This window comes from Theropithecus gelada, chromosome 13 (genome assembly GCF_003255815.1).
Source record: "Theropithecus gelada isolate Dixy chromosome 13, Tgel_1.0, whole genome shotgun sequence".
Lineage (NCBI taxonomy): Eukaryota > Metazoa > Chordata > Mammalia > Primates > Cercopithecidae > Theropithecus > Theropithecus gelada.
In genome coordinates this window covers 49,257,837-49,276,438 of record NC_037681.1, presented here as the reverse complement: position 1 = coordinate 49,276,438, position 18,602 = coordinate 49,257,837, and positions in this window count along the sequence as shown.

Genomic DNA, 18,602 nt, shown 5'->3' with positions numbered 1-18,602 from the left:
ATTTTTAGTAGAGACGGGGTTTCACCGTGTTAGCCAGGATGGTCTCGATCTCCTGATCTCAGGTGATCCACCCGCCTTGGCCTCCCAAAGTGCTGAGATTACAGGCGTGAGCCACCGCATCTGGCCTGTTTCTGTTTTGATACAGGGTCTCGCTCTGTCACCCATGCTGGAGTGCAATGGTGTGACCTTGGCTCACTGCAACCTCTGCCTCCCAGGCTCAAGCTGTTCTCCCGCCTCGGCCTCCCAAGTAGCTGAGACTACAGGCACGCACCACCACACCCGGCTGCATTTTTTGGGTTTTTTTTTGGTTTTTTTGTTTTTTTTGTTTTTTTTTTTCAGAGACAGGGTTTTGCCATGTTGCCTGAACTGGTTTCAAACTCCTGAGCTCAAGCGGTCCACCCATCTCAGCCTCCCAAAGTGCTGGGATTCTGACTCTTATCCACTTGAAATTCACGTGGGAAGTAAATGTTGCCCAGTTATCAAACAACTGTTACTCTAGTCCATTCATTTCCACTAGTTCATATCATCTGTCGCCTCAAACCTACTCCTCCATCCTCACTCCCAGCAAATGACTTTGCTTCTTATTTCCTGAGAAAATAGAGGCAATCACAAGAGGACTTCCACAAGCTTCCAGTCCCACAGAATCCACCCACCTGTGCCCCATCTCTCTTGCTACTCTGAGTGAACAGCCTATGCTCCTGGCAAAGGCTGCCCCGTACTTCAGGTCTAGGTTCCATCCCCTCTTGCCTAGTCAAGAATATGACTCTAAAAAGCCTTCCCTCTCTGCCAGCATCCATTTTTACCTCTCAACTTCATCCTTCTCATCAAGATATCAACATGCTATTATTTATCCTTTCAAAAAAAAAAAAAAATTCCTTTGACTCCACTTCCCCCCCAGTTACTGTCCCAATCTTTCCTTTAAAATGAAACTCAGGCCAGGCACGGTGGCTCATGCCTGTTATCCCAGCACTTTGGGACACCAAGGCGGGAATATCACCTGAGGTCAAGAGTTCAAGACCAGCCTGACCAACATGGTGAAACCCCCGCCTCTACTAAAAATACAAACATTAGCCAGGCGTGGTGGTAGGCACCTACAATCCCAGCTATTTGGTAGTCTGAGGCAGGAGAATTGCTTGAACCCAGGAGGCGGAGGTTGTAGTGAGCCAGGTGCCACTGCACTCCAACCTGGGCAACAGAGCGAGACTCCATCTCAAAAAATAAAGAGTACTTGTGGTAAGTGCTAACAAAGGAAAGTACAGGGCATAAGAGAAAGTAGGCTGGCATGGAGGGACGGGGTCAGGGAAGAGCTCTCTAAGGAAACACATCGAAGACATTTAGAAAGGCGGTATTTCACCCTTGTCCAAAGCACATTGTTTCCTCACATAGAAAATCTCGTATAGATCTTTCAGCCACTTTGAGGGACAAATAACAAAGCCAAAGGCAATGCAATTCACCAATGTTTGCTGAGTGCTTTTTTTTTTCTTTTTGAGACAGAGTCTCACTCTATCGCATAGACTGGAGTGCAGTGGCGCGATCTCGGCTTACTCCAACCTCCACCTCCCGGGTTCAAGCAGTTCTCCTGCCTCAGCCTCCTGAATCACTGGGACTACAAGATGTGCACCACCACGCCCGGCTAATTTTTAGGATAGACGGGGTTTTTCACTACGTTGATCAGGCTGGTCTTGAATTCCTGACCTCAGGTGATCCACCTGCCTCAGCCTCCCAAAGCACTAGGATTACAGGTGTAAGCCACTGCACCAGGCCCTGTTGAGTGCTTTTTAGGTACAAAGCAGAAGATGATAAGCACAGAAGTGTAGGCAAATTTTTAGAGGAATTTAGAAGATGGTAACATCTGATTCAGTTTTTGAGGATCCAATGAGGTAGACTTATTAGGTATGAACAAGAGTTCTCAAAAGGGCATTCCAGGCAGAAGGTACTAGATGAGCAAAGGCATGCAAACAAAAAAGGATGGGGCACATTCAAAGAATAGGGGGTGGTTTTGTCAGCTAGTGCCTTGAAAGGAAGTGTAGCCTGGTGCTGAATGCCAGCATAAGGAGTAAAAAGTCATTGAAAGTTTGGGGCAGACAAGTGAATTTATGAGAATCGCACTTTAGGAAAAGGAGTCACGTATCCCACTGTCTGCAAGGCATTTGCACATGGACAATTCACCATGAGTGGCTTAAGCTCAATGAGTCCTAATGGAAGTCCCCGTAATTCCCTCTAAAACATCTTGTTGCAGAGGCTACTAATTGTACCCTAAATTCCATTTATCCCTAAATTTCTCTACTACATTAAGGAACCTTCCATTTTCACCTGGGCATAAACCTTTCCATAACAAAGACTACATTGTCCAGCATTTTTTTTTTTTTTTTTTTTTTTTTTTGAGACAGTTTTGCTCTCTTGCCTAGGCTGGAGTGCAATGGCACAATCTCGGCTCACTGCAACCTCCTCCTCCTGGGTTCAAGCAATTCTCCTGCCTCAGCCTCCTGAGTAGCTGGAATTACAGGTGCATGCCACCATGCCCGGCTAATGTTTGTATTTTTTGTAGAGATGGGGTCTCACCATGTTGGCCAGGCTGGTCTCGAACTCCTGACCTCAAGTCATCCGCCCTCCTCGGCCTCCCAATGTGCTGGGATTGCAGGTGTGAGCCACCGCACCCAGCCTGTCCAGCCTTCTTTGAAATAAGGTGAGCCCATGTGAGATGGGACTGTAGAACAATATTCTTTTTTTTTTTTTTTTTTTTTGAGATGGAGTTTCGCTCTGTCGCCCAGGCTGGAGTGCAGTGGCCAGATCTCAGCTCACTACAAGCTCCGCCTCCCGGGTTCACGCCATTCTCCTGCCTCAGCCTCCCAAGTAGCTGGGACTACAGGCGCCCGCCACCTTGCCCGGCTAGTTTTTTTGTACTTTTTAGTAGAGACGGGGTTTCACCATATTAACCAGGATGGTCTCGATCTCCTGACCTCGTGATCCGCCCGTCTCGGCCTCCCAAAGTGCTGGGATTACAGGCTTGAGCCACCGCGCCCAGCCAGAACAATATTCTTAAAATGAGACTGTATGCTTTTCTTCACTGTTTTTTCATTATTAATCCCTGGAACTAAATGTGATAGCCAGGACTGGAACATCCACATGGGCTTTGAAGAGAAAATAACACGCTGAGAATGGCAGAGCCACAAGACTGAAGGACCTAGAAATCCAGAAGCATTACATGTGCCCTGGACCAAGTCCTTTGGACTTTTTTTGGTTTTGTTTTTTGTTTTTTGTTTTTGAGATAGGATCCCACTCTGTTGCCCAGGTTGTAGTGTAGTGGCATGGTCATGGCTCACTTCAGTCTCAACCTCCTGGACTCAAGCAATCCACCTTCCTCAGCCTCCTGAGTAGCTGAAACTACAGGTGTGCACCACCACACCTGGCTAATTGTTTATTTTTTTAGGGATGGTGTGTGTGGGGAGAGGGGGTCTCACTATTATGCCCAGGATGGTCTCAAAATCCCGGGCTTAAGCAATCCTCTGCTTTGGCCTCCCAAAATGCTGGAATTACAGGTATGAGCCACCGTGGCTGCACTTCATTTAGATGAGAGAAAATGAACTTTCTTCTCCAAGTACTATATGTTAGGTTGCGCAGCTGGACCTAATTCTACTCATTCTTTTGTATTCTTTGAGTCAGTTGGTGCTACCACCAGCTGTCCAGTTAGCACTGTAGAAAGCCAGGAGTCAGTCCTCTTTATTCCCCAGCCCCACATCTCACTTCTACCCAAACACATACACACCTCAGGTAAATCATCAGATTCTATTTTATCTTTTAAATAACTCCTCATTCAATCCCCTTACCTCCATCCAATTCTATCACCTCTGTTCTTATTTGAGCCTTTACATCTCTCACCTAAGCTGCCACTACTGCTTTTAATTGGACTCTCTTCCTCCAGGCTGGTACCTAAGTATGATCTTTGCAAATCGTAAGTGTAACCATGCCATCTCTCTCTACTTTAAGCCCTTCCTTCCCAATCTTGCTGGCATGTACAGGAAAAAATCTACACCGCTTAATACATATGGATTATAAAACTATTTATAACCTGGTCCCTGCCAACCTCCCCAGCATCACTCCCTACGGATTGCCTCAAACATCATATTCCAGATCCTGACCTGACCTGCTGCTGCTGCTGCTGCTGCTTTTTTTTTTTTTTTTTTTTGAAACAGAGTCTTACTCTGCTACCCAGGCTGGAGTGCAATGGTACAATCTCAGCTCACTGCAATCTTTGCCTCCTGGGTTTAAGCGATTCTCCTGCCTCAGCTTCTCAAGCAGCTGGGGTTACAGGCATGCCCCACCACACCCAGCTAAATTTTTGTATTTTTTAGTAGAGACGGGGTTTCACCATGTTGGCCAGGCTGGTCTCGAACTCCTGACTTCAGGTGATTCACCCACCTCGGCCCCCCAAAGTGCTGGGATTACAGGCATGAGCCACCACGCCCAGCCAAGAATAGTCTTTTTAATAAATGGTACTGGGCCAACTGATATCCGCATGCAAAAGATATATAAATAAACAAGAAAGTAAACAACCAGTTTAAAAATCAGCAAAAAACTCGAATAGACATTTCACCACAGACATATGAATAGTTAATAAGCACATGAAAAATGCTCAACATAGTTAGCCGTTGAGGAAATGCAAGTGAAAACATTAATGAGATGCAATTCCATGCCCACTAATATGGCTACAATAAAAAAGATGATGACAACAACAAGTGTTGGTGAGGATGTAAAGAAACCGGAGGCCGGGCACGGTGGCTCACGCCTGTAATCCCAGCACTTTGGGAGGCCGAGGCGGGCGGATCACAAGGTCAGGAGATCGAGACCACGGTGAAACCCCGTCTCTACTAAAAATACAAAAAATTAGCCGGGCGCGGTTGTGGGCGCCTGTAGTCCCAGCTACTCGGGAACCGGAACCGTTGTTCATTGCTTGGGGAAATGTGAAAAGGTACAGCCTCTTTGGAGAATACTTTGGTAGTTTCTTTTTAAAAATTAAACATGAACTTCCCATACAACCCAGCAATTCTGCTTCTAAGTATCTACCCAAGAAAAATGAAAACATATGTCCATACAAAAACTTGTACATAAATGTTCACAGGAGTATTATTTCTGTAGTAAAAAGCCATCAACAATCCAAATGTCTATCAACTAGTGAATGAATAAACAAAATATGATATATCCAAACAATAAAATATCATTCAGCAATAAGCTGGGCATGGTGGCTCAAGCCTGTAATCCCAGCACTTTGGGAGGCCAAGGCGTGCAGATCACCTGAGGTCAGGAGTTCGAGACCAGACTGGCCAACATGGTGAAAACCCATTTCTACTAAAAATACAAAAATTAGCTGGGTGTGGTGGTGCATGCCTGTAATCCCAGCTGCTAGGGAGACTGAGGCATGAAAATAGCTTGAACCCAAGAGGCAGAGGCTGCACTAACTGAGATGGTGCCACTGCACTCCAGCCTAGGCAACAGAGCAAGACTCTGTCTCAAAAAAAAAAAAATATATATATATATATTATTCAGCAATAAAAATGAAGTATTGATATATGCTACAACATGAATATAGCTCAAGAATCTTATGCTAAGTAAAAGAAGTCAGATACAAAACAACTACATATTGTACAATGCTATTTATATGAAATGTTCAGAAAGGGCATATTTCTAGAGGTAGAAAACAGGTGAATAATTGCCTTAGGCTGGGTGGGAATGGAGATGAAGTGTAAACAGGCATGAGGGCGCTTTTTACGATGATAGAAATGTTCTTTTTTTTTTTTTTGAGACGGAGTCTTGCTCTGTCTCTCAGGCTGGAGTGCAATGGCGCGATCTCAGCTCACTGCAACCTCCACCTCCCAGGTTCAAGCAATTCTCCTGCCTCAGCCTCCTGAGTAGCTGGGATTACAGGCGCCCACCGCCATACCCGGCTAATTTTTGTATTTTTGGTAGAGATGGGGTTTCACCACGTTGGCCAGGCTGGTCTCAAACTCCTGACCTCAGGTGATCTGCCTGCCTCGGCCTCCCAAAGTGCTGGGATTACAGGCGTTAGCCACCACGCACGGCCAATAGAAATGTTCTAAAACTGGACTGTGGCCAGCTGGGGTGGCTCAGGCCTGTAATCCCAATACTTTAAGAGGCCGAGGCAGGAGGATCACTTGAGTCCAAGAATTTGAGATCAGCCTGGGGAATGTAGTGAGACCCTATCTCTACAAAAAATAAAAAATTAGCCATGTGTGGTGGCACACTCCTGTAGTCTGAGCTGCTCAAGAGGCTGAGGCAGAAGGATCCCTTGAGCCCAGGAGCTCAAGGCTGCAGCGAGTTACAATCATGCCATGCACTGCAGCCTGGGGGACAGAGGGAGACTCTGTCTCAAAAAAAATTAAGAATAATAACATAAAGTTGGTTTGTGGTAATGACTGCACAATTTTATTAAATTACTAAAAATCACTGGATTGTTTGCTTACTAAATATTTCTAAATTTTATTAAAATTTAGCTTACAATTTTTAAATTTTATTGTATATAAATTAACCTCAATGAAGTTTAACAAAAAAAGGAAAACTTTTCCTAAAATGGTTTTTTTTATAGTAGAGTGCTAATAATAAATACAGAAAAAGTCATCAGTGACTGTAAAACTAATCTCAATGTAGCTTCTCATAAATTACTTACTAATTTACAAAGTCAAAATAGTAACTTTACAGTGGAGATATTATAATTAATCTGACTTAACTAAGCAATCAAAGTTAACATCACCAATATAGGTACAAAGCAGCAACATATGACTCCTGATATGATGTCTTATGAAGGAAAACTTCAATTCAGTAGTAACTTTTTGTTTATTTATTTATTTATTAAGACAGGGTCTCACTCTGTCATCCAGGCTGGAGCGTAGCCTCAAACTCCCCGGCTCAAGTGGTCCTCCCACCTCAGCTTCCCAAATAGCTGGAGCTACAGGCACACACCACCAAACCTGGCTAATTTTTGTATTTCTAGTAGAGATAGGGTTTCACTATGTTGCTCAGGCTGGTCTCAAACTCCTGAGCTCAAGTGATCCACCCACCTTAGCCTCCCAAAGTCCTGGGATTACAGGCGTGAGTCACCACACTGAGGCTTCAGTGGTATTTCTACTAAAAATGCATAATCCAAATCTAATCAGGAGGAAACGTCAGTCAACCCAAAGCAAGGAGAATCGTATGGAACAACTGACCTGTGCTCTTCAAAACTGTCAAGGTCAAGAAAATAAAGCAAGGCTGAGGAGCTGTTTTTTTTCCAGATAAAAGAAGACTAAAGAGACATGACAACTAAATGAAATGTGTGAATCTGGATTGGATTCTGGGCTGGAAAAAACTGTGGAAGATATTATTGGGCAAAATGACAAAATTTGAATGTGGTCTATATCAGATAATAGTATGATAACAACGTTAAACGTCCTTAATGTGATAATCTGTACTGTGGTTAGATGGGAACATGTTCTTGTTCTTAGGATGTACCTGCTGAAGTATTTAGGGATAAAGGGATGCCATATCTCTAATCTACTTTCAAATGGTTCAGTAAGAAAAGTGTTCATGTGTGTGTTATGTGCATAGAGAAAGACGGGGAGGAAAGGAAGACAGAGTGGGAGAGGGAGAGGGAGAAGGAAAGCGAGAGAGAAAGAATGAAAAAGCAAACGGGGCCGGGCGCAGTGGCTTACGCCTGTAATCCCAGCACTTTGGGAGGCCAAGGCAGGTGGGTCACCTGAGGTCAGGAGTTCGAGATCAGCCTGATCAACTTAGAGAAACCCTGTCTCTACTAAAAATACAAAAAGTTATCTGGGTGTGGTGCCACATTCCTGTAATCCCAGCTACTCGGGAGGCTGAGGCAGGAGAATCACTTGAACCCAGGAGGTGGAGGTTGCGGTGACCTGAGACCGTGCCATTGCACTCCAGCCTGGGCAACAAGAGCGAAACTCTGTAAAAAAAAAAAAAATAATAATAATTTAAAAAAAAAGAAAAGAAAAAAGAAAAGAAAAGATGAAAAAAATGTAAAAAGTTGGGGAATGTGGAGAACAGGTATGGGAGACCTTTGTGCACCTTTTTAAATTATATCAACATAAAAATTACAAGAAAGTCTTTCTTGATCCCCCACCTCAAGCCCCACCTGCTTAGGGAATCCTTGTCTGAGTCCGCACTTTGTAGGATTGCTATCATTTCATTCCCCACACTGCATTAAAAGAGCCTGTTCCAGAGCCAATCATTCCAGTGGTAGCTAGCACACCCAACACCTGAGTGGATCATCTTTTTAAAATCATCCTCCTCTACAAAACAAAAATATGTTTAGTAATAATCATAACATGAAACAAATAATAATAAAGATCATGAAAGAAACACGCTGGTAATTTTCTTTTATTGAATTTTACATAGGAAGCCCTGCCAGTTAAAAAAGATAAATAAATTAATAATAGATACCATAGCACAAAAAAAGGGGAAAAAAAAGTGAGTTAATATTGTTAATTACATTAACTAAATTAAAACATTTTTACAACATAGACCTTGTCTCTACAAGAAAAATAAATAAATAAAAGTTAGCCAGGGCTAGTTGCGATGGCTTATGCGTGCAATCCCAGCACTTTGGGAGACTGAGGTGAGAGAATCACTTGATCCCAGGAGTTCAAGACCAGTCTGAGTGACATAGTGAGATGCCATCTCTAAAAAAACTTTTTTTGAGGCCAGGCTTGGTGGCTCATGCCTGTAATCCCAGCACTTTGGGAGGCAGAGGCGGGAAGATCACTTGAGGTCAGGAGTTTGAGACTAGCCTGGCCAACATAGTGAAATCCCGTCTCCACTGAAAATACAAAAAGTAACTGGGTGTGATGGTGGGTGCCTGCAATCCCAGCAATTCAGGTGGCTGAGGCTGGAGAATCACTTGAACCCGAGAGGCAGAGGTTGCAGTGAAACGAGATCGTGCCATTGCACTCCAGCCTGGGTGACACAGTGAGATTACGTGTTAATGTTTTTAATTTGCCAGGCATAGTGTTGTGTACCTGTAGTCCCAGCTACCGGTGAGGCCGAGGTTGGAGAATTGCCAAGAGTTCGAGGCTACCGTGAGCTAGGATCACCTCTCTACAATTCAGCCTGGGCAACAGAGGGGAACACAGAGTCTAAATCATAAAATTAAGAACAAATTTTTTTTTTTTTTTTTTTTTCCGAGACGAAGTCTGGCTCTGTTGCCCAGGCGGAGCACAGTGGCCGGATCTCAGCTCACTGCAAGCTCCGCCTCCCGGGTTTACGCCATTCTCCTGCCTCAGCCTCCCCAGTAGCTGGGACTACAGGCGCCCACCACCTTGCCCGGCTAGTTTTTTGTATTTTTTAGTAGAGACGGGGTTTCACCGTGTTAGCCAGGATGGTCTTGATCTCCTGACCTAGTGATCCGCCCGTCTTGGCCTCCCAAAGTGCTGGGATTACAGGCTTGAGCCACCGCGCCCGGCCTAAAAACAAATTTTTTTTAAAGAGGGAGAGATTATATCTACATATTTGGTCTGTTGCAGTGATGAATAATAACATTAGTTTTGTTTTCAAGCCTCTAACTTCTGCAGATTTGTGATTTCAACAAAATTGATCTTCACATATTCCCATTCCATAGTCAGTGCCGCTAGATTTCTTAATCTGTATTTTCTCACAGTTGATAGACAGCACTTTGTATTCTTTCTATTCACTTTAATTTTGTTTTGTTTTGTTTTATTTGTTGAGACAGAGTCTAGCTCTGTCACCCAGGCTGGAGTGCAGTGGTCCGATCTCAGCTCACTGCAACTTCTGCCTTCTGGGTTCAAGTGATTATCCTGCCTTGGCCTCCCAAATAACTGGGATTAGAGACACCCACTACCATGCCAGCTATTTTTGTATTTTTTTTAGTAGAGATGGGGTTTTACCATATTGGGTAGGCTGGCCATGAACTCCTGACCTCAAGTGATCCGCACGCCTTGGCCTCCCAAAGTGCTGTGATTATAGGCGTGAGCCATCGCACCTGGCATTTTTGAACAACTTCTTTTTCTTTTTTTTTTTCTTTTTTTTGAGACGGAGTTTCACTCTTGTTGCCCAGGCTGGAGGGCAATGGTGTGATCTTGGCTCACTGCAACCTCCGCCTCCCGAATTCAAGAAATTCTCCTGCCTCAACCTCCTGAGTAGCTGGATTACAGGCATGCACCACCACACCTGGCTAATTTAGGTTTCTCCATGTTGGTGAGGCTGATCTTGAACTCTCAACCTCACATAATTCGCCCGCCTCAGCCTCCCAAAGTGCTGGGATTACAGGCATGAACCACCACGCCCGGCCAACAATTTCTTTTACATTAAACAACATATATACAAATAGTTAAGAAAAGTTTTAAAGATAAATTTGTTAGATTCATACAAATCCTGTTTCTCAATAAATTTTAGTAATTGTTACACTCTCCATGCCTTTGTGTCTTTCAGTAACTTTCAGATGTCTAGTAACTTTCAGATGTCTCTATGGTTAAAATATTTTAAACACAAAAACATCAGTCACAGTATGACAGGATGAAAGCACTTCAAATTCTGCTGCTTCTTCTTTATAATTGATGCGTTATTATTGCTTATTTGGAATCTCCTGTTGTAACACAGGCATATATAGTACCATGGGGGTACTATGAAGTGTGCCCATAGCAAGCTCAAATGATTCTGAAACTTTAAGAACCTAAAAAGAACTCTTGGAACTGCATCCACAGTGTCAGGGCCAATTATATAATTACAAATTCTTGGAATTAACTTTCTTTTCTTTTCTTTTCTTTTTTGAGATGGAGTCTTGCTCTGTCACTAGGCTGGAATGCAGTGGCACGATCTCAGCTCACTGCAACCTCTGCCTCCTGGATTCAAGTGATTCCCCTTCCTCAGCCTCCCAAGTAGCTGGGACTACAGGCGTGTGCCACCATGCCCGGCTAATTTTTTGTGTTTTAGTTTGACTATGTTGGCCTGGATGGTCTCGATCTCCTGACCTCGTAATTCACCTGCCTTGGCCTCCCAAAGTGCTGGGATTACAGGTGTGAGCCACCGCGCCCAGCCAGAATTAACTTTCTTATAGAATACAGTATTTACCAAAGGATAATTAAGATATGCTCATTTGAAGCATAAGTTACATATGCAATACATACATATGTACTTCAAACTCTATAGTAGTAAGCAAAGTGCAGTGTTTAAAACTTAAGCCAATACTAAAAGTTTTGGAGGAGAGTATTTTACCACTGACATTGTTTATAATTGGTGGCACACCGTGATTATAAGCAGCAGACTAACTTGTAGTTGGCTCTAGTGTTGTTTTCTAATTCTTCACAGACAGTGTACCTCTTTATGGCCTGAATGCTGGGCAGGCAGCTCCCACCACTCTGACCATGGTATACCATTGTATCTTCCCTAATGGATTGTGAGTTCTTTGGGGGAAAGACCTATTCCCTGCCCCTCACTCCAATCTCTGTATCCCCAGCCTAGCACAATGCATAGGACACAGTAGATTCTCAGCACATGTGCCAAAGTACTCAAACTTTGTGACTATGGAATAGTCTATGAGGAAGATGATTGTGCTTATAGAGGATCTGGGAAGGAAATCCATAGGAGCTGGTCACTGATCACAGGGTATGACAGTATGTCTATCTGTCTAGGTTGGAAGAGAGGTGGAAAGAAAAGAATCATAGGTGATTTGAAACTTTTTAGCCTGAAAATGATAGAAAATCATATGATTTTAACTGATATAGGGGCTATCCGGGGATAAGGGTTCCAGATAACTGGAAGAAGGGGAAAATGAAGGAGAGGTAAAAATGATGAGTTAGTCCAGTTTGATCCATGCTGAATGATGGTGGTGGTGTCCAGCAGACAGTTGAAAAAAATGGAATTTTTTTACTTCTTATAGAGATGAGGTCTTGCTATGTTGCCTAGGCTGGTCTTGGATGCCTGGCCTCAAGTAATCCTCCCATCTAGGCCTCCCAAAGTTCTGGAATTACAAGTGTGAGCCATTGTGCCCAGACTCGAAAATATGGATTTTATATTTAATTTTTGCTTAAAAGATTCAAGTGTCTTTTTAATAGTTTTCTATTGGCTTTTTCAAAAATGAACACTGTTTCAGCTACTTTATCCCTAAATAGGTTTTTGAACAGACCTGGGAATGTACCCACTATTTACACCAGATTGCAAAGATCCTATTTATAACTAAGTTTTAGGAATGCAACATATTTGTTCAATGGAGATTACCTAAACTAGCTAGCATGCACCCATAAGATAAAATGCTAATTGCCCAAATCCATTCCCCGCTTCTTCAATAATAATAGAAGTTCAGTTCTAGCTGGTTTATATCCAGCTGTAATAAAATTTTGCAGCTTCCCTTGCGGCTGGATGTGGCCATGCGATTAAGTTCTGGTCAGTGAAATGTAAGCAGAAGTAATATGAGCATTTTTAGAGACAATTTCAAAGACGGTATGACTTTATTCCTTTTCTCCTTCTTACTGACTGGGATGTAGTATAGCATGAGTACAGGATCACTACAGAATGACCATAGCATAGGATGAAGTGTAGAATGATACTTTAGAGTGTCGCTTTAGCCCAGAATGTCCTACTTCACTTACAGCTAAACTGTATCTTAACTAATACACAATCTTACCAAACTGCTTGACTTTACAGAACACAAACAAGAGCCACTTAATTAGGCAAGACTTCTTGTAGTAGGAGAGCTCACCATGGTGATACTTGTACGTGGTCTTGCTAAGGTGTGAGCCAAAGCATTTACTGTTGTTTATGCTCAATCATAATCTATAATACAAAGAATGAGAACGAGAAAAGAGTAAAGAATGAGAAGAAGAGAAAAAGGGCGTGACTACAATTTTGCAAAAACTAAACAAAACAAAAAACAGCAATGCACAGAAGAAAGATTAGAAGAGAATTTTCCTGGCTATCCAGATAAATCCTCTGGTTGTAAGATATGTAGGATTAGGAGCCAATTATGCAAAGTGAGTGAATGAATGATGAATGAATCTGCCAAGGTTTTAAGACTTAAAGTTTAGAGGAGCTGACTTTTTTGTTTGTTTGTTTTTTCAGATGGAGTCTCACTCTGTCGCTGGGCTGGAGTGCAGTGGCGCAATCTCGGCTCACTGCAACATGCACCTCCCAGGTTCAAGCGATTCTCCTGCCTCAGCCTCCCAAGTAGCTGGGTCTACAGGTGCATGCCACCATGCCCAGCTAATTTTTGTATTTTCAATAGAGATAGGGTTTCATCATGTTGTTCAGGATGGTCTTGATCTCTTGACCTCGTGATTCACCCGCTTTGGCCTCCCAAAGTGCTGGGATGACAGGCGTGAGCCACCGCAACTGGCAGTGGAGTTGATTATTTTGTGTGCATTCATTATAAGCTTGGTGAACAAAGAGAGTGAACATAAACACAAAGCTTAAATGTCTCACAACTAACTTTAAAATCCAGAGGACTTATTGACGGTGAGTTGGTGCACCTGAGAAAGAGATGGAGGGTGGAAAGGAGAAACTCAGTGTGGAGGTTCTCTGAAGCCTAGACAGGAGCAGGACCCTGACTAGGTAGGGGTGGGGCAGATGGAGGTGAGGAGTCAGTCCATTCTCCAAAAGAAGGACCCTGATGAGAAGGAAAGAGGATCTAAGATCTTCCCCGGGAGGAGGAAGGATTGATCAATTCTTGAAACTCTAAAATGATGGCTTACAATGTGCTAACAAACTGGTTTTCATTCATCCTGTATAATATCCTCTAATTTAGGAACAAAAAAGGGGTTTAGTGAGTGCTGGTAGTGGGTGGTGATAAGAAGACCCTCCAGTTCTCAATATCATCAATTTTTCCTGGATGCCTGTACACATATTTGAGAAGGTTTTAAAGTTCTCTGAATTTGGATTTGCAGTTTCTAGTAACACAATAGTAAATCCTAGAGGAGAAGTTCTACAGAATCCAGATTCAAGTTTAGCAGCAACTGGGGAGAAAGTGAAAAAGCAGGAGAAAAGCAGGTATAGTCTTAGATGTAGATATTTTCTATTTTGCTAAAATACAGTAAGAAAAAATATGTGAACTTCAACAGTTCTAATAAAAACTAAATGAATGTACAGACACAGAACAAAATACATGATAACTATTAAATATAATTGCACCATGTTTCTACATTGAGTTATTTAGTACAGGGGTCTAGGTATCAGTGCTGTTAATTTTCTTATTTTCCACTTTCTTCATTCATTTATTCAACAAATGTTTATTGAGGGATGTTGTGTGCCAGGCACTGGAATTATAATGATGAACAAGACATAGTCTTCTCCCCAACAATTCTATCCTCTATCCTGGGAAATGATAAATAGCGATTTCCATATAGTATGACATGTGCCGTGATAGATTTAAAGACAGGACCCTGGCTGGATGTGGTGACTCTCGCCTATAATTCCAGCACTTTGGTAGGCTGACAAGGGAGGATTGCTTGAGGCTAGGAATTGAGACTTCCCTGGTCAACATAGTAAGACCCTGCGTCTATAAAATTTTTTTTTTAAATTATGGCCAACCGAGGTGGCTCACACCTGTAATCCCAGCACTTTGGGAGGCCAAGGCAGGTGGATCACTTGAGGTCAGGAGTTTGAGACCAGCCTGGCCAACACAGTGAAACCCGTCTCTACTAAAAATACAAAAATCAGATGGGCATGGTGGCGTGTGCCTGTAATCCCAGTTACTCGGGAGGCTGAGGCAGGAGGATCACTTGAGCCCAGGAGGCAGACCTTGTAGTGAGTCAAGAAAATGCTACTACACTCCAGCCTGGGTGATGGGAGCTAAACCCTGTCTCAAACAAACAAATGGAAAACATTGGCTGAGCGCGGTGGCTTACGCATGTATTCCCAGTACTTTGGGAGGCCAAGGCGGGTGGATCACCTGAGGTCAGGAGTTTGAGACCTGCCTGGCCAACATGGTGAAACCCCATCTCTACTAAAAATACAAAAATTAGCTGGGCATGGTGGTGCATGCCTGTAATCCCAGCTACTCGGGAGGCTGAGGCAGGAGAATCGCTTGAATCCAGGATCGGGAGGTTGTAGGGAGATGAGATTGCGCCATTGCACTCCTGCCTGGGCAACAAGAGCAAGACCCTGTCTTAAAAAAAAAAAAAAAAATTAGTCAGGTGTCGGTGACACATGCTTGTAGACCCAGCTACGCAGCAAGCTGAAGCAGGACAATTGCTTGAGCTCAGGAGTTTGAGGTTGCAGTAAGCTATGATGGCACCACTGCACTCCACCCTGGGTGACAAAGCAAGACCCTATTTCTAAAAGAAAAACAAAAACAGGCAGAAGCCACTGGGAGCACAAGTGAAAGGAACTACTCTAGGTCTTTTGGGATCAGTACAAAGCCACCATTCCAGTGGCAATGTGAGGTTGATAGCTGGAGGACAAGGGAAAGCTATACAAAATAGAGGGAAGAAGCATGTGCAAAAAGCTAGAGGAGATCACCTATGGAACTCGAACTGGTGGCCTGTTTGGAGATTTTAAAACGCCAGCCATCAGCCATGATATTTATTGAGAGCTATTCAGATTTTAAAGTAATTGCTTGACTAAATGTCACTAGGCAACAGTATCTTTCTTAGCCTTATAATGTAAACATGGGCCAGGTGGAGTAACTCACTCCTGTAATTCCAGCACTTTGGGAGGCTGAGGCAGGCAGATCACCTGAGGTCAAGAGTTCAAGACCATTCTGGCCAACAAGGAACACCATCTCTACTAAAAATACAAAAAATTAGCCGGGCATGCTGGCACAGGCCTGTAGCACAGGCCTGTAATCCTAGCTACTCAGAAGCTGAGGCAGGAGAATCGCCTGAACCCAGGAGGCAGAGGTTGCAGTGAGCTGAGATCACGCTATTGCACTCCAGACTGGGCGACAAGAGCAAAGCTCCATTTCAATAAATAAATAAATTAATTAATTAAGTAAACATGATAAGTTGATGATGTATCACAAATTCACCATCAAGATAATAGTTTCAGAGTGCAGGTTGACAATTTCATAGGGAAAACAGAAGTAAAGAAGAATAGCCAGAAATAGAAAGGCACACATAGTGACTTCTTTTTCGAGAGTTTTAATGCTCTGAAAGATCATGAATAAATAATATTACTTTCCAAACTGTACTAATGTATTTCATTAGATGTATATAAAACAAAATACTTATAACATTGTGGCTGTTATTCAAACAATGGAAAGAAAGTGATGCCATTTTCCATTTAGTTTGTTTTAAAAATCAAAGATATGTAAATTTACTTCCCATATCTTGTTAGTGTACCTTCTTTTTTTCCAATTCCTGCTTCTTCTGAAATAACAGCCAAGTATCATTTGATAATACTTAAGAAATAATAAAGTAGGTAGGATACTTTTTTTTGAGACAGTCTCGTTCGTCGCCCAGGCTGGAGTGCAGTGGTGCCATCTCGGCTCACTGCAAACTCTGCCTCCTGGGTTCACGCCATTCTCCTGCCTCAGCCTCCGGAATAGCTGGGACTACAGACGCCCGCCACCATGCCTGGCTAATTTTTTGTATTTTTATAGAGACGGGGTTTCACCATGTTAGCCAGTATGGTCTCTATTTCCTGATCTGGTGATCAGCCCGCCTCGGCCTCCCAAAGTGCTGAGATTACAGGCGTAAGCCACCACGCCTGGCCGGTATGATAAATTTTAAAACCACCACAGGGCTTAGAGTTTGGGAGGTTCCGGCTCAGACCCATGTTAATCTCCTTAATTTCAAGAATTCTGTAATCAAAAATGAGTTTCTGTCTTAGAAAGCCTATCACAAGAAACAGTAGTGAGAAAAGCCTACAACTCCAGAAAATATTGGTCATAAGAACTTTTCCTAAAAAAACTACACAAAGTGAGACATGCAGTTGGGGTGTGGAGAGAGCAGTTTCTTTATTCATTTTTAGAATTGGAAGGGAGAAATCTGGCCAGGTGTGGTGGCTCATGGCTGTTAATTCCAGCACTTTGGGAGGCTGAGGTGGGTGGATCACCTAAGGTCAAGAGTTCGAGACCAGCCTGGCCAACATGGTGAAACCCTGTCTACTAAAAATACAAAAATTAGCTGGGTATGATGGTGCATGCCTGTAATCCCAGCTATTTGGGAGGCTGAGGCAGCAGAATTGCTTGAACCTGGGAGGGTGACATTGCAGTGAGCCGAAATCATGCCACTGCACTCCAGCCTGGGCAAGAGTGAGACTCTGTCTGAAAAAGAAAAAAAAGGAAAAAAAGAAGGGAGAAATCCTGTTAATAGAGTTTATGATGGCTGATGTCCTAGAAAGTACCGATTAGAAAGTATTAATGTATGTCTTAGAAAGTAATAACGGCCTGGCGCGGTGGCTCACGCCTGTAATCCCAGCACATTGGGAGGCTGAGGCGGGGGGATCACAAGGTCAGGAGTTCAAGACCAGCCTGGCAACATGGTGAAACCCTATCTCTACTAAAAACACAAAAATGAGGCCAGCCTGGTGGCAGGTACCTGTAATCCCAGCTACTCAGGAGGCTGAGGCAGGAGAATCACTTGAACCCGGGAGGCAGAGGTTGCAGTGAGCCAAGATGGTGTCATTGCACTCCAGCCTGGGCAACAAGAGCAAGACTCCGTCTCCAAAAAAAAAGAAATAACAAGACTCCATCTCCAAAAAAAAAAGGAATAACAAGATTTATTTCACCAAATTTAAACAGAATTCACATTGACTTCACAGCCCTTTGAATATACTTGAACTTTAAGTTCAACTGTACTGTTGACCAGTCTTTCCAAACAGTGTTACAGTACAAAGAGCGTGGGCTGCTGAACCGGACTGACCAAATGGGAAACTCTGCCATGCCACATGTCAGCTATGCTTCTTGACCAACTTATTATGTTGCACAGGTGGGTCTTGAACTCCTGTGCTCAAGCAATCCTCCAGCCTGGGCCTCTCAAAGTGTTGGGGTTACAGGTGTGAGCCAACATGCCTGGTTTCCCTAAATTACTTAATCTCCCTGGGCCAGTTCTTTTACTCATAAAATGGATTTGTTTCTAACACAGAATTGTTGTAAACTTAAACGAGTGTCTAACGTGCCTCCTATTGCCAGACTCTCAGTAAACTTTTGCCCAGTCAACTAATGTCCAGCAACGAGGCTAGTGACTTTTCCTTTTTTTTTCTTTTTTTTTTTTTTTGAGACAGAGTTTTGCTGTGTCGTGTGGGCTGGAATGCAGTGGTAGTTCGATCTTGGCTCACTATAACCTCCACTTCCCGGGTTCAAGCTATTCTCGTGTCTCCGCCTCCTGAGTAGCTGGGATTACAGGTACCTGCCACCAGGCCGGCCTAATTTTTGTGTTTTTAGTAGAGATGGGGTTTCGCCATGTTGCTAGGCTGGTCTTGAACTCCTGACCTTGTGATCCCCCCGCCTCAGCCTCCCAATGTGCTGGTATTACAGGCGTGCACCATCGCGCCCGACTAATTTTTTTTTCCGAGAGGAGTTTTGCTCTGTCGCCCAGGCTGGAGTGCATTGCAGGGATCTAAGCTCACCGCAACCTCTGCCTCCCGAGTTCAAGAGATTCTCCTGCCTCAGCCTCCCGAGTAGCTGGGATTACAGGTGC